Here is a 16,912-nt window from a genome sequence, read left to right as displayed (position 1 = left end):
GTCTGTCAGGGTTTTATGGGTTGCCGGCACAGCGACGACAACTTCCTGACCTGGCCTGTGGCCGAGGATGAAAGCAAACTCATGGCGGGAGGGAGGGAGGAGGGAGGGAGGGAGGGAGCGCAAAAGTGAAGAAATGGAGAGAAATGACGGCTTTATTGGTTTTCTGTTGCTATCTGATAAAGCAGAGAAGACGACGCTCGGTCTAATAAATATAACAACATACACACACGCCCACCTCGCTATGGAGGGGCAAGACAAGGGGGGGGACCCCGGTTTCCGCGGCAACGACATGCATGGACTACAACAATAAATCCCCATGGAGACAAGAGATTACCACAGTAAAAAAATACAGATTAGCGGACGAGCGTGGAAGTGACAATAGAGATTATAGCGTGTCTAAACCCATTTCAGACCACATCCGATTTACTGCAGATATTACGTGCTGCACCTACAGGAACTACAGCTACACACACACACACACACACACACACACACACACACACACACACACACACACACACACACACACACACACACACACACACACACACAAAGAAGAAAAGGGTCCTTGGTTCACAACCTATTTGTGATATTCTAGTAGCCATTAACCAACCAATTAAAACTGCATAGCTTGCCGTCGATGTGGATATCATTGATTGCTGTTTGTTTGTGTCGCTCCACGGTTCACTTGATTACATGAAGTGTTTTTAATTGAGCCACAAAGGTTGTTTCTGACAGCTGGTGGACACCGAGTCCCAATAAATTAAGGATCATAAATAAATAAATAACGGTCAATCGGCTGTCATTCAGGTGGGAGAAACCAATTAAAAATCCAATCCAGCAGATCGCGCTGGGACATCCCAAACAGTGACGCAACGAGCGAACAGCTTTTCTAACTATTCCACCGCGGACCGACAACCAACGGTGACGGAGGCGGAGCCCCGGTTTGGTTTTGAAATAACCGACACGCAGAGCGCAGAATCCTAATCTGTTGCTGTTCTCTTCTACGATCTGTCCATCTGTCACGCAATGACTGACACACACACACACACACACACACACACACACACACAATCAGAGAATCACTTATAAAACACGGCGGCTCTGGATCGTGTTGTCAATCACACGACACACACACACACACACTGCTGGTGTGAACATTTTGAACATGCCTCTGTCCCTTTACACTGCACTCTGACCCTCAAACTGAGGATTACACAAAGGATAATCCCTGTGTATGTTTGTCTGTCTGCCTGTCTGTCTGTCCATTCATCCCTTCATCTTCCTCTACGTCTCTGTCTGTCTCTCCCAGCTACACCTGATATCAACCCTTCAAAAGGACACGCGTCTCTTCGCTGCCTCTCACTTTGAGCTCAGCTTAAATGACTGGTCAGCGCATAAGGGATGCTTAAATGACCGATACTATGTCATTACTTTTGTTACCGTGTTATTACCGTCAGCTCATAACTGCTGTTGTCAGCTGCAAAACTATACGGCAGCAAAACCATTTGAGTTTTACTCTTCAACACATATTATAACTGATATTTATGTCTTGCTGTTCCACCATATTACCATTTTCCTTTTTGCCATTTTGCTCATGCTTTTAGTGCAAAGCAGAGAAAATAGTCGACCAATTCAATTTTGCGTTATTGGTAAGAAACAACAAGAATTGTGGGAAATATAGGATGGTGAAAATGCAGAAAATGAACCCTTCTAGTCTCTCTCTCTCTCTCTCTCTCTCTCTCTCTCTCCTCTCTCTCTCTCTCTCTCTCTCTCGTCTCTCTCTCTCTCTCTCCTCTCTCCTCTCTCTCTCTCTGTGTGAGTGTGTGCATGTGTGTGTGAGAAGAATGGGTTAGCTCATAACTACTATTGTTAGCTGCTAAACTCCCCTATTCAGCGATTAAAGCAGTCAGGCGCAAGTGCCCCTGTCTGTGTGAGTAGGTGTGTGTGTGAGAGGAGAGAGAGAGAGACAAAGAGATGGGTGGGTCACACGAGTGCACATGAGATGAGATACAGAGAGAGTGTATGTGTGTGTGTGTGTGTGTGTGTGAGAGAGAGGGAGTGAAATAGACGGGAAAGAAAAGAGGAGGAAAGCAGGCATTAGATGGGAGGAGAGCGAAAGAGAGAGCGAGTTAACTTGTGGTGATAGAGCACTGCCCTACGTTGTCTCTCTCTCTCTCTCTCTCTCTCTCTCTCTCTCTCTCTCTCTCTCTCTCCTCTCTCTCTCTCTCTCTCTCTCTCTCTCTCTCTCTCTCTCTCTCTCTCTCTGGGTGTGGTGTTGCTATGGCAACCCACATCCCATAGAGGCTGGCAACAACAGGTGCCTTGGCAAAACAAATGACTTCATGGGGCATTGGAGGCTCATCATTACAGCGGCCTGGTGAGGAGAGTTTATGCAGATGGAGGGAAATAACATCCTCCTCCACGGGCACAGACAGAATGAGCAATGATCAATCACACACACACACACACACACACACACACACACACTTAACTAAACTACTAACCTTAACCCCTGATTCTAAAAGTAGACCGTCCCCTTGTGGACGCCGTAAGATGTCCTCATTTTCAGAACATCGTCCTGTTTTCTCGATTACCGTGAGGACGCGTCTGCCACACACACACACACACACACACACACACACACACACACACACACACACACACACACACACACACACACACACACACACACACACACACACACACACACACACACACACAATGTTGCGGCGAACTGGCTCTTCTCAATAGGTCAACGACATGACCAGACAGATTATATTAGGCGGGCCCTTTGTATCAGCTAATCCCAGACCAGTGACCTCTGACCCCTAACCAGGAAACGGGAAGTGTAGCAAAAAAAAGGGGGGGGAAACTTCAATACCCGCCTCCTGTCTCACTCGGTTTAGCTCCACCTGTATCGTCAATTCTCATTTTTAGACTCAGATAGCATCTGTGTGTCTCTCTCTCTCATTACTGTCAAAACAAAAAACAGGAAGTGACAAGAGTGCAAAACATCCGTAGAGTGGTGTTTTGGATTCTCGCTCTCCTTGAACGTTTGAAACAAGACCACACCCCACTCCTCGTTCAAGATGTTTCACAGACTTCAGAGCTTCTCAAAGGCTACTAACAAGGTTCAGTTCACTGGTCCCTCTCAACCCCTCTTGCCTCCTCTCCTCATCCCTTCCTCTTCATCGCTCTGGCCCGCTGTCCCACCTCCTCGCTGCTCCCCACGTCGCCGACTTTCATCGCGACCCGAAAGCGAACGAATGAATAGCCAACACAGAAAGCAACTGAATGAATCCTTCAGTCACGGTAGGTTTTGATGAAAAACTGACCATCTCATCTCGGTATTTACCAACCTTTTGTCGCCACACACTGACATCAGATATCAAGTATATTTATAGCACAATATTATCCTTTATTCTGCCAATGTGAACCTCTGTTGCTCCCTAAGATGTGGCTTCTTTTTTTTTTTTTTTTTTTTAGAGATGAAGGCAGCGCCCCGTCCTGCCATGCTCAGCCTCTCTCTGGGAGAATGTGACCCTCCGATGCTGATTAATCTGTTTTTAACTACGCTTGGCCCCCTGCCAAAGTCTCTCTCTCTCTCTCTCTCTCTCTCTCTCTCTCTCTCTCTTTTATTCTATCGCCTCTTTCAGAGCAGGACACTTGCAGTCTGCCCTCTCTTTATCCCCCTCTGATGTTAAATGTTGCCTTTCAACACAAGGGTTTTCTAAATCTGCTCTAAAATGACCCTCTTGTTGAACAAAAAAAAACCCCTCCACAAACATACAACCAAAGTGTCTTTTTTTTGTTCAATGCAATTAAGTTAACGCTGATGCACTTAAAGTCAACAGTCCTTCACATATAAATTGTTGTTGGCATTTAGCTGACCCCTCTTCCCCAGAGAAACCTCCCACTCCCTTTCTGTCCCCTCCATCACACACACGTCCTCTACATCTCTATCCCCCCCCTCCCCCGTTCCCCTCCTCCCCTCCTCTCCCCTCCTCTCCCCTCACTGTCTCCGTGGCTGTAATAAGCTGAACATTGCATTACAGTTTCCATTCATCCGTGCCCCTCTGATCTTCTCTGCGTGAATGCGAGTCCTGTGGCGCCCGCCGGCCGAGCAGCTCTTGAGAGAGCTGGAGGCTAATAGCCGCCGGTCACGGCCGACCGCTGCACTGTACAATATGTCCACCTCTAGCAGTGACCCGACGTCGCCGCAATCGTGGGGGAGATGAACGCTTTGATTTGGACTTACAAGTAGAAAAACACCTTGATATGATAGAAGGCAAAAAAAAAAAAAAAAAAAAAGACAGGATGAACACTGTAACCAACTAGAAATATTCAGGAAGAAACAACCGGGACAGTTTACGGGAAAATTACGTTTTCTCTGTATGTGCGTCTTTTCTAAAAAAAACACACACAGTTGGTACTCGATCCGATGTGGGACAGTAGGGCTATCTGTGTGTGCCTGACGTGATGTGACGTGTTGTGCTCCTGTTGAACCGACAAGGTCGGGATGGAGACACACACACACACACACACACACACACACACACACACACACACACACACACACACACACACACACACACACACACACACACACACTCTCTCAGGGATGTTCCCATAGCCTTTCCGAATGGTTAAGCAATCTCTCTCTCTCTCTCTCTCTCTCCTCTCTCTCTCTCTCTCTCTCTCTCTCTCTCTCTCTCTCTGTCGCTCTCACTCAGTCTCTCGTTCTCCTCTTGTGTCCGGCTCTTACTCACTTCCTCTCTGCGTCCATCAGTATTCCTTTCTTTTGTCATTTATTTTATGTTTTTGTCGTGTCTCTCCAACCCTTCGCAAGGTGAGAGGGAAAAGTACAAATGCAGTACAGCACACGAGCATTTGTTGTGTTTTACTTTAACCAACTGCTAAGAAGTTATAAAATATGAAAAGAGAAGAAGCCCGAGTCAGTTTTACAATCTCTTTAAGACGGTGACAAACTTGTTTTTTCTAGTGTCGACACCTACAGGAGATGATTCTTGATTATCACCTGTTTTCAGCTGTAAAGTATCACTGGTACTACTGCTACATGGACTTCTTTATCCATCTCTAGCGCTCTGACGCCGACGTTTTGTGCAATTGGGACGAAACACACACAAAAAAAACCAACATAATCTCATAAAAAACACAGATCCTGAAATGGCTCAAACGTATGGGTTAGCATGGTACGACTACGGCGATATAGAGAGGAGGAAATCGTGCTGGTGAACGGAGAGTCACTTCCAGCTACATTTAATGAGCAGATTCTCCCACCAGAACAACCAATTAAGATCTCTCATTAGTGGACTCCACAGAGCTCCACTGTTCTGCACATCCTGAGAGTCTGAGAATGAACATGGCACTGATGATGATGATGATAGATAAACTGTACACACACACACACACACACACACACACACACACACACAGAGAGAGAGAGAGAGAGAGAGAGAGGGCCTGACGGGTGACGGACGACTTGTGGATTCCCCTTGTGTCTCACCAAACCAACAGTTCTTCCCGCTCACACTATATGGAGCAGAACATGTTCAACATTCTGTATTCTATGCGTCTTTATATCAGGAAAGCTTTACTGAGGCAAGTTTTTTGTTTTTTTTTCTTACACTTGACTGAAAGTTCACCCACATGTTGTCCTAAATAACCTGTAACACAATACAATAATCACACACAATAGCGCTGCTGAAAGTAACACCTTTGTGAAGCATGTGATGTTCAACTGCTGTTAACACTTTGCAGACAGAGAGAGGCGTGTCAAATTAACACTATGGTCAGTTTTGGGTATTTCGTTTCAGCTGTTGTTGTTCTGCATGGGATCATTTTATCTCCATGTTTGTAACGCCAAAAGAAAATATGGATCAAAATCCTAGGAAGTCTGTTTAAAAGTCATAAAAAACGATTGTGAGTGAACGTACTGTAGCTGGCTGGCCGTGTGGCGTGATGGATGATGATGATGATGATGATGATGACGACTCGGTTACGTAACTTGCTCGGTTCCACGGGGTTTCCACTCTGCTCTCAGAGAGCTTTAGGTGGCAGAAAGATTACAGTCTTGTCACCATATTCTAAACTAACAGAGAGATGGGTGGAACGTGGAAATCAAAGATCATATGTATGGACAATCCTCTGCTGTCCAGTTTACGGCCATCACTTTAGAATGAATAGTTGTGCAAAGTCAAAACAGGGTCCTCAGCGTCCTTGTGTGTATTCTAGGAAACATGTGACTTGGTGATTGCGTTGCGCTCATTATCCATGGAAACCAATGCGATCCAAAAATATAAAATGTTACAATGACACACAATAAAAGCATGAAAAGAAGCATTTCCAATGTCTGGAGTCCCACACACACACACACACACACACACACACCAATAAAGTCCATGACATTGTGTCTATACCCGGACGTCCTCCATTTCTATCTAACCTACCTTCCTTTTCCTCAGAGGAGAAGAGACAAGAAAGCCGCAGGCACCGAAGCAGAGTTGTGCTGATTAAAGTGATGAGTAACACACACACACACACACACACACACACACACACACACACATATATAGATATATATGGAGACACATGGAGACGGATTAAAGGGTGATTGTTAGCAGCATTGCCTGAATATCAGTGTGCCGGTGCTGCAGCACACATCCACCATTGAACGGCACAAGGCTGCTATCAGATAGTTATTGATAAAGCCGGGTATGTTTGTTCAAAAGGAGAGAAAAAGAACAGAAGTAGCTTGAGGAGAAGCAAACGGCATCGAGTCTGACTGTGGCACAATGCGGACATCGGTTTAATTCATCAAAATCAAATTAGGTTGATGTGACAGATAGGTTTGCCAAGTGACACTGACTTTTATTTTTCTTCACGTCAGCACAATCTCGGCTCAGTCCAGTGTCTGCCTGCCTGCCTGCCTGCCTGCCTGTCTGTCTGTCTGTCTGTCTGTCTGCCTGTGAACTAGTTGAACCTTAGCCATCTGTCAAACAAAGTATGACTGCCTGGGAAACACACACACACATGTTGCCGGTGGACAAATAGTAGTAAGAGTATGACAAGAAAGTGAGACACGTTTAAACAGAGACAGGTGGTGCGGTCAAGGGCAGACCCACCAAAACTGAAACAAAGTCTACATGTTAGAGGGTTTTAAAGCCATTTAAATCAATCATTGACAGCAGAAATGTGCCATGCATGGTATGGTTATCATACACTGCTAGTTACATGGTCAAAACACTAACTGCAACTTTTTATTAAAAAAAAGAAGCAATTTTTACCATTATCATCTTTGACTCTTGGTACTGTGTGTCCTCAAGCTTGGAATTAGATTTAAAGTATCAATACGACACATTACAGACTAATAGCTATTTGTTAATGCTGTTCCATAAATATAGTTAACCCTTCATTCGTGCGGACGCTCTGAATATCTCGGTCACAACCGGGACCAACCCCATCTTCTGAATCCAGTCACCACACGTCTCCACCAAACAGGACTTCATTTCCCAGACATCTTTGTGAACCAATATCCAGAATGAACCCTTGTGCATGAAACCGAAAATCCTTTGATATCAGTGGGAAAAAAACGAGCCTGTTCCAGTGTTGCTGCATGGGGACGGACACACACACACACACACACACACACACACACACACACACACACACACACACACACCATCAACAACGATCAAAATGCTTAAAATGAAAATAACGGACGTTTGAATAAGTCTTTAAACGCAACGATTACGTTTGCATGACTAGAACTTACACCAGGAAATGCAACCACCACCACCAGCACCACCAGCAGCAGCAGCAACTCGAAAACCCGACCTTTTAATAAACATGTTCACGCTGGTTTAACTTGAGCTAAGCGGCTCCATTAAAGCCGTGATGCAAACCACAGGAAACACAGACGTGAGAGTAGTTTAGGTGATGATAACCGCCACGAAGAGCCTTAACGGCTACATTCAAGGTATGACTGCGACTCCAGATATAACGGGTTTCATTGGTAAACGTGACCATTTACTGCTTCTAAAATCACCGTGGTCGTTGGTGCAGGTTGAACACCGACATATTTACTGCAACAAAATAGACATTCGAAAACGCTGCATATCTCCCCCCAAAAACGCATTGAAGCAGTCGCTAATATATAAACCACGTGATTTAAAACATGGTAAAAAAAACCGAAACGTTACCTGTTTGTGATTTTCAACGATGCGTGTTGAGGGAACTTTTCCAAATGTGGCCTCTCACTCCCGTTCTCCTCCAAAAAATAACGTACGTCCCACTATCTCAACCTCCAAAAAAAAATCTCCCACTACAGCCTCTCCACACACGGAAAATCTGGCCAGGGCTCAAAAGCAGACGATGTCCATCATCCTTAAGACCCGCCCCCATACAGTTAAAAACATCTTTTAGCGCTCGCTCATTGGCTCAGAGGGGACACTGTATTACATGCTGAGATGTGATTGGTCGCCCGCGCTGTCTATTCACGTTGGAGGGACGTTCGAAGCAGATGTGGCAGTGCTATGTTGGCGAGGTAGCTCCCCCTAGAGGACGTATGGCATCACTGCAGTATGGTGAGGATGTAGTTTACTGTTTCATTCAGTTTACTCACATTTATTCTGGGATTTTAATAGGAAATTGGTGATCTGAGCCAAAAGAAAAACATTTTCTTTTTATCATTTAGTTTTCAAATTCAGTGTCCTATAATTAATTTCTTGCCAGAAAAAATCCAAAATGATGGGATGTTTTAACAGAATTCCCAGGTGTCTTTGTTCTCTTGTTCAATACAAAGTTTACAGGCTACTTTTTAAATATATTTTTCATTTTTTCATTCATATTTTACTTGCATTTAGTGTTGATTAAGCTCATCTGTTGGTTTTTTTTCTTTCTTTGTTCGTCTTTGTCTGCTTTGACCTAACGACATTTCCTCAGCCAGTTCAGAACTCCCAATTCCTCTCACACATTGGCGATTAATCTACAACACACACAGTTTAATCCCAACGTGGTGCCAACCCAGCATTTGAGAAACACTGCAGTGCAGTGACATGAATATTTATGGCCGGTTGTCAGCAGTGACCCCTCGATGTAGCTACCTTTGGAAACCGTTAGGTGTTCTGTAAGTCACACAGTACAGAGACAGTTTAAGTCTGGACCACTGCTCTGTCTTTCAAATGCACACTTGACGATGGACACATTCATTAATGTTAATTACTTCTTCCACACTTATTCTTTCTCTTCTGAACTCATTCTTACTCACACGCAAAGGACACACTTGTCATTGCATAGCGTACACACACACACACACACACACACACACACACACACACACACACACACACACACACACTTCTAACATACTGTATATACCAACACCCCCACCCAGATTAGAGAAGCTCAAGTAATTGGCTTATAGTGTAAAGCAGCGTGGAGATTTGACATCTATAAAAGCGGTGGAGTAAACAACCGCATAGGAACATCATCTATAGACTAATACGAACAACTATAGGAGAGAGTGAGTGAAATACTAATAATACTTATTAAATACATAATACTAATACTAATAAAATCTTTTGATCGTAAGCTGAGAGAATCACATGGTGCAGCAGGTAGCGTGTGTTTCAGTGGACTCACCATTAGTAGAGCAGCATGGATCCAGCAGAGAAGCACAGCCGGCCAATGGAGCGAGCGCACACACACACACACACACACACACACACACACACAAACACACACACACACAGAGGAAAACAGAATATCAGACGTTTATTTCAACCCTGAACACATCTACGTGTTTATTTATGATCTGCTACAGTTGCAAACCTCAAATTTTTACTGAAAACCAAGGTTGAATAATGACGGATTCTGATATAATTTCTCGCAATTGCATTACAGAGATCCACCCGATTGGTTGCAGTTACATGATCCCTACATTCTTAAGAGAATGAGGCATGAAGTGAGGCATCCGACTCCCGTCTACCTGCGAGTCTGAGCATCCAGACCAGCCATGAGAAGAAAAGGAAGAAAACAAACACGCAGCACATCTCCTCTGTGGCGTGACAACAAACAGTCAGGTATCAGTCTAACGTTATTGACTCAAGATCCACATGTTAGGAGGGTGGAAGGAAACACACCCACACTGGTGGATTTAATCACACAAATAACACAGGGCTGATTGAATTAAGGTCTCCTCCCACTGTCCCTGAAGCCGTCGACCCTTTTGGCCTCACAGGTCCTTAAATTGAATTGCAACCTTGTGAGGAGGAAGCGCAACAGAACAGCTTGACCTTTATCAGTCACTTTCATGATAAAATCAAGCCTGGAGGCTTGCATCACTTCATCAACGGTGAAAAATGTGAGCGCAGTTTCTAAAGCACCACCTCAGAGAACAGAGAAGACTCAAATTCAAATGTAAAAGCTGCTCCATACGTGACAACAGACTGATTATATCTTATTTATGTGACTTCACACAACCACGTAGATTTAACCGTAGAGCACACCGACGTCATCATCCTGGTCATCTTGCACTTTATTTTACCGCCCAGTCACAAGCTATAACATTTAGAACACCGATAAGGTCACAATGAAGACACAAAAGCCAGAAATATGAGGCCACTACAGAGCTACTGCATGCTGTTCCAGAACTCTATGATGTACGAATAAACAAAGTCAAGAAAGTCAGAAAGGTGTACCTGATCAAAAGTCCCATATTGCAGAAATAGTTCCCACACTGAGATTAAGTCTCGACCTAATCAGCCTTATCTAAGATCTCTCTCTCTCTCTCTCTCTCTCTCTCTCTCTCTCTCTCTCTCTCTCGTTCTTCTCAGCTATGTCTCTCCACCTCCAACAGAATACTCTCATCAGTTGCCTCTTTGCCTCACGCTGAACGCCTGGTCTCTCAGTGCAGAAGCTGATTGAAAACCCTTGCCGGCGTCGATAGGCGCGACGGGCTCGGCTGTCAGAAAGGCAGTGCGTCCTACAGCCGGGGAGCTATACGGTAGGGCCGGCTGTGCGGTTTTCTCATGCAGGCATGAGATCAAGCCAGCGCAGATTCTCCGGAGGATTAGTGGCGAGCCCTTCTGAGGGGGAATTACCGCGACACAGCCATCTGGACAGCCAAACATTGCCCACTGCACCAACTATGTAGCCAAGTCCGTGCCCAGATGGAACGGGTAGATATTGCGCAGTCATTCTTCTATATACCACGATTCATAATCAGTCTGAGCTTTGTGACTCGAGATCAAAGAGACTTTTGTGTAATAATTGAAGATTATAAAGTTACGTTTCTGTAGTTTGGATACCAAACTACATGCCTTTTCATGGCATGTATTTTCATGAAAAACTCCATTTTATACTGCCTGTGTGCAGGGATTGTGTTCTCCGGAGTGCCTACCAACCCACAGACTGTACTGTAAGACAGCCTGGTCAGTATTTAGTGGGCTGCCTCGATCAGAAAACGTCATGTGATTCAACAAGTCATTCAGATTTGGCTCCTCTTCTTATGTCTCTTACAAGCTCATTACAATACACCATCCCCATCTGAGTATCTCTACCCACAGCCTGAGAACTACCTTTGCAAAGGTGCGCCATATTTTGCTCGCAAGCCAATCAGAGCAGACCGGGCTTTTTCAGGAGGAGGCTCTTAAAGAGACAGGCGCTAAAACGGAGCGTTTCAGACAGAGGGTAAAAACAAGTGTATTCAGAGAGACGGTATAAGAAAAAATATGGTTTTTTTTAAACATTAAAGGATGCAAACATGATCTAGTTGAAACCCCAAATACAAGTGTGAACCTGAAAATGAGTGTGATGTGTCCCGTTTAAAGCTTTGGTGAGACATCAGCTGATATTTAGCCAGGGGATGCTCCCAATTTACAAACTTCATTATTGAAGTGAACATGCAACCAGTACATTTCACCTGCTCCATAAGAAGTTAGCTGACTCCATTAAAATGCCATTAGACAACTGCGCTATATGAATGCCACCACACCCTCACTGCCCATGAGACAGTTCACTTTGTAATCGCTGTATCAAAAGAAAAAAACATATATTTTATTTTACTATTAATACTGTGAAGATTCCAAAAGCTTATTTGCTTATATGCACAAATAAACACATATTGGGATAATCATTTTCAACAGAAGCACAATAAAACTCTCACCACATTCCTCAGTTTTCATGATACCTATTGCCTCTGCTCTTATCTGAACCCGTTATTAAATAGGAAAATATCATATTGCACTGTTGCCTATAATATCCCTGGATACAGAGAGGCAAATTTACACACCCTGCCCGAAGACATGCACACACACACACACACACACACACACACACACACACACACACACACACTTTCAACCCCTGCGCTCAAAACATATGAATACAACAGACACATCAAACTGTACCTGATCACCACTTTATAATCAGCTGGAACAAGCTGCTTGAATAGATTGAGCATTTCCTCGCATGACTCCGCTTTCCCTCACTCGCTCTGTCTTCTCGTGTGTGGCGCGAATAACACAAGACACTGAACAAATACTTCTCTCTCAATTCACACCTGTTTGTTTTATGTAAAGTCAACCATGACCACCTCCCTCCCTCCCTCCCTCTCTCTCGCTCTCTCTCCCTCCCTCTTTCTTTCGGTCCCTCTCTTCCTCTTGCGCGTCTTTGTGTTTTGTTGTCGTAACTCTAAACTCCAGGATCAGGTGTCAGCCAAGGAAGAGAGAGAGAAAGAACTTATTAAAGTGAAGCGACCTGGTCAGAAAGATGGTGAGATGGTGAGAGAAGAGTGAGCACGCAATAGAGAGAAGGAGCTTGTTGCAGGGTGCACCCATGGGTGGCACCTCCTCCTCCTCCCTGGCAGTAATGAAATGAAAACTTGTACTTCAACCATCACTGCACCTGTGCTACAAGAGTGTGCCTTTAATTGAATGTCTCAGCTGTGTTTGTGTGTGTTCTTGTATTAATCAGGTTCAGAGTGAAGCTTAAGGGCATTAATGTAAGGCCGTTCAATGTCCTCCTGTGTGTGTGTGTGTGTGTGTGTGTGTGTGTGTGTGTTTGTGAGATGGAGTAAACAGTCATAGGCGTGTCTTGACTTAAGCTTAAGCAGAAAAATACACAACAGTTTGTGTGTTTTGCACGATCACATGTTTGAGTGCGGCAACTGTCCAGCACCTCAAACCAACAAAGCGCACGAGCCGCCTCTCAATAAAAGCTCTGTGTTGTCCTGTGTTGAACCATGTCAACATGCATTAGAGGCCTGTCATGCCAGCATATTAAGTCTGAACTAATAACATGACACATTAATGAAGCACCGACTAAAATGAAGTCAACCACAAGCTGGAGCAGTTTCTCTGTCTCGTGACTTTGAGACCTGAATGCACCACAACAGAAGAGGTAGTACTCAGATCGTCTACAAGTATGTAGTAGTATAAAAGTAGTATTTAAATGCACAAACGTTTTAGCATCAAACAGTTGTCGGTTGCCGTAGGGCCCTATTTGCAACAACACATATTATTGTAATATGATTATTGATGCATTAATGTCTATAATATGTGTATTGATTTTCATAAAATGGGGTTAGTGTTAGTGTTTGTATACAGTATTTGTGTTACACCTGCTCTGTCCAACTCAATATGTGCTTTATTGGCACAAATGCAACAAAGACAATATTGCCAAAGCGTCAAGTAAGTTTAGCAAGTTTATAATAATGAGATTATTAAAAGGTATAAATCATAAAATGAAGAACATAGCAGTGTGTCAGTACCTTTACAGGGTCTGGGTAGTAGTATATTGAGCTCCTACATTCGACCCTCCATCACACAGTGAGTATCAGTGTCAGTTGTTCTGAGAGAAAGTAGTTATTAAAAAGTATATTAAAAATATTTCCAAAATTTAAAATAACAAAATCATATACAGCAACCATGTTATAGTATCAAAATGTGATCACTAAATTATCTATAAATAAAATAATGTATAACAGTCAGGTTATAATAAACTAGATAAAATAAAGGCTTTCAGCCATTTGTATGTTTTATTGCATAATGCTGATTATTTTGGTTATAAAATGTAATGATTTTTTTACAGTTTCTAACCGTTTTCTCATATAAATCTTTATCTGACGGCGCTGCCTCGCTGACAGCCTGTATAGTCTATAACAGACCACTAGAGGGCAGCAGCTCCTCTTTACATCTTGAGGCTCATCTGAATCCATGACAGAAAAGTAGTGTAAAAAAACTCCCAGAAAAAAATGTGAGTAATTTAGTGTATTTCATACCGAGAGATTTGAGAGGAAACACATCTCACCCCAGATAAATAGCTGATCATGCATGTGAGACACCCGGCTCACGTCACACGATGTCCCTGTTACTGACTTCATGAAATGAATGAAATCAAATCTGAAGAACAACAATGTTGTTATTGTTAAACTGGTTAAATGACGCTATTATGTCACAGCGATTCATTGTTATTACTTGACTTTGACTCTTCATGTAATAACGCCACTGACCGGTATATAATGCATAACCCTTCCCTACCAAGCATCACATACGTTTATTTATTCAAACCTCATGACCCATTTAAACTGACATCTTTGAATAACTTTTTTTAAAACATTATCTTGATTAAATTAGTTACAATTAAAAATTCCCTTTCTCTAAAGGTTTCCATAATTTTCAGTTTGATTCCAGTTTCACTGTTACTTTGCTTTTATTCTGCAAACAGATGCAACATTAATATCTAAACTTCTATAGTTATCGCAATCTTTACTTTGATGAAGAAGACAGATATTGAGCCATGCTGCTTATTATCAGCTGGAGGATATTTCCAGCAGTTTAGTTTCAGTTTTACATCCGAGCTCTCCAGACCCGTCGTCCAGACTCTGTATTTCCTACCTCAAATGGAAACAGTGGAGAGAACCTCATCCTCCTGTATCCATGGATACAAACTCATCCACAGTTGCAACTTTCACAACCAGGGTTGAATTTTTGACTCCGTATAGTCCCACGAGGAGCCCGCAGCGTTATCTCCCGACACTTAGAAGGACATTTTCTTGACATCCTTTAAAACAAATAAATGGTGAAACACTCTACAGACGTTACACAATATTGAAAGAGAGTGTGTTTCCTTTTGGTATTCCTTGAATCATAGGACTACATCCACACCTGTGGTCAACATTACTCCACCCATGATAAAACCAGCCTGGGCAAAGCCATAACCTCGCCCTCCTGACTTGTCCATCGGACTCAAATGAGGCCAAAGTCCTTTCATGTTGGCCTTCTCAATCTCCAGCCATTCTTTAAACCGGCATACAAACACTGAGTACAGATATTAAATCATGGACACGTGGTCACAAACACACAACATACATTCAATGAATGCCTGCTTTAGTAAGTTTTAGGTAAATATTGTAAATTAGATGATTTGTAATACAAAAAACTGATCTGTTATTGATTGTTTTCTATATTGATTACATTTTCTGGTTTGGATATCTATTGGATTAGAAGATGGAATAAGGAAACCGTAACGAGCTCCTTCAAAATCGGCCTTCTTCTTTTGAAATCTCCTTTTTTTTTTTACCAGTTTTCTTCTATGGTTAGCACTTTACTGCTACATTCAAGTTGTTGAACTTTATGTCACCCTGTCGTACATTTTCTTCAATTGATTGTCTGTAATGACTTTGCCCACCGGTAAAAAGCGAGCAAATTTGAACCTGACTAGAGGTCTAATTAGCCGGAGTATTGAAAACACCTGTGTGGGTGTGCGGCCTTTCCACTTAAATTTCTATGAGTCACTTTAAACAAACAGCTTGCCACTCAGTGACCCAGCCTTGATTATGTAGTTATATAGTTTAGTCGCTATTAGTGTGTGCTGTATTTGTGTATATAGGCTATAAAGTGGTAATATACGGACCATGTGTCTTTTATTGTAGCATTCTTGCAGTTGTGGAAAGTACATTTACTCAACCTGTCAAGTGTACTTGTACTTTATCTGAGTATAAATGTATGTGCTACTTTTTATTTCGGAGGGTTTATTTGACGAGTGTAGTTATTAGTTGCTTTACAGATTACAGTTTTACACGTTAAATACAAATCAGTTTATGGAATATGATACAATATTGTAAATTAAATGAACAGTGTGTAGCATTTGGGGGGGGGGGGTTCTCCTACATGCTTGGCACATGAGAGAAGTTTCAGTTGGTTGCGTCACCAAAACAACAACAAACAACATCAAAATAGTGTTAATAAATCTGTACTAATCCAATAACATTATACACCTAGGGCTATATATATATATATATATATATATATATATATATATATACATATAATAATCAAACACTCTGAGGGAGGCCAATCTGCATAATGAGCACGTTTTCAAACTTACATTACATGCTAAAGTAAATTCTACCTATAATAGCCTACTTGTAATGAAGTATTTGGTGTATCACCGTTGGTAGAGGTACTCAGATCCCAGTACAGTAGGTGTGTTTAAAGTAAATGTATCACTGAAACATTATGTTATTATCATTGCATTAGTAGAGTCATCATAAAATATAGGCTACTTAAAATACCAAAAGGGAAAGTAGGCTGCTCATTATGCAGCGCGACCCATTTCAGAATGCCACATCACTGGATTCAAATGAATTAGCGATGCATTAATGTGCACCTGGGAAGCAGCACACAAGTCTGCAGAGACCCTACCAAGTACCTCACGCGCTTGTGCACGCACAGCCTTATCTGAGGGCTTCCCCGCACTGCACGCGCGTGTTCAAAAAACTGGCGACAACAAACCACCGCGCGCACGGTTTTCCAGTTTCAGTGAGTGAACCAGAGAGAGAGAGAGAGAGAGAGAGAGAGAGAGAGAGAGAGAGAGAGAGAGAGAG

General features: G+C 42.9%; 1 protein-coding gene across 11 annotated transcripts in view; it reads right to left on the bottom strand.

Annotated features, from left to right (window-relative positions):
* Positions 1 to 8,367, bottom strand: part of epb41l2 (erythrocyte membrane protein band 4.1 like 2) — a 41,493-nt gene extending 33,126 nt beyond the window's left edge. For all 11 annotated transcript variants that reach the window (XM_068708898.1, XM_068708909.1, XM_068708906.1 and 8 more), the window contains exon 1: positions 8,226 to 8,367. The gene's annotated coding sequence lies outside the window, so the exon portion shown is untranslated. The remainder of the gene's footprint in view (positions 1 to 8,225) is intronic.
* Between the last annotated feature and the right edge of the window lie 8,545 nt (positions 8,368 to 16,912).

Source organism: Cebidichthys violaceus, unplaced genomic scaffold, assembly GCF_023349555.1.
Source record: "Cebidichthys violaceus isolate CVI_PGR_0920_01 unplaced genomic scaffold, fCebVio1.0.p SCAF_14, whole genome shotgun sequence".
Taxonomy (NCBI): Eukaryota; Metazoa; Chordata; class Actinopteri; order Perciformes; family Stichaeidae; genus Cebidichthys; species Cebidichthys violaceus.
This window is presented reverse-complemented; position numbering and strand designations above follow the sequence as displayed.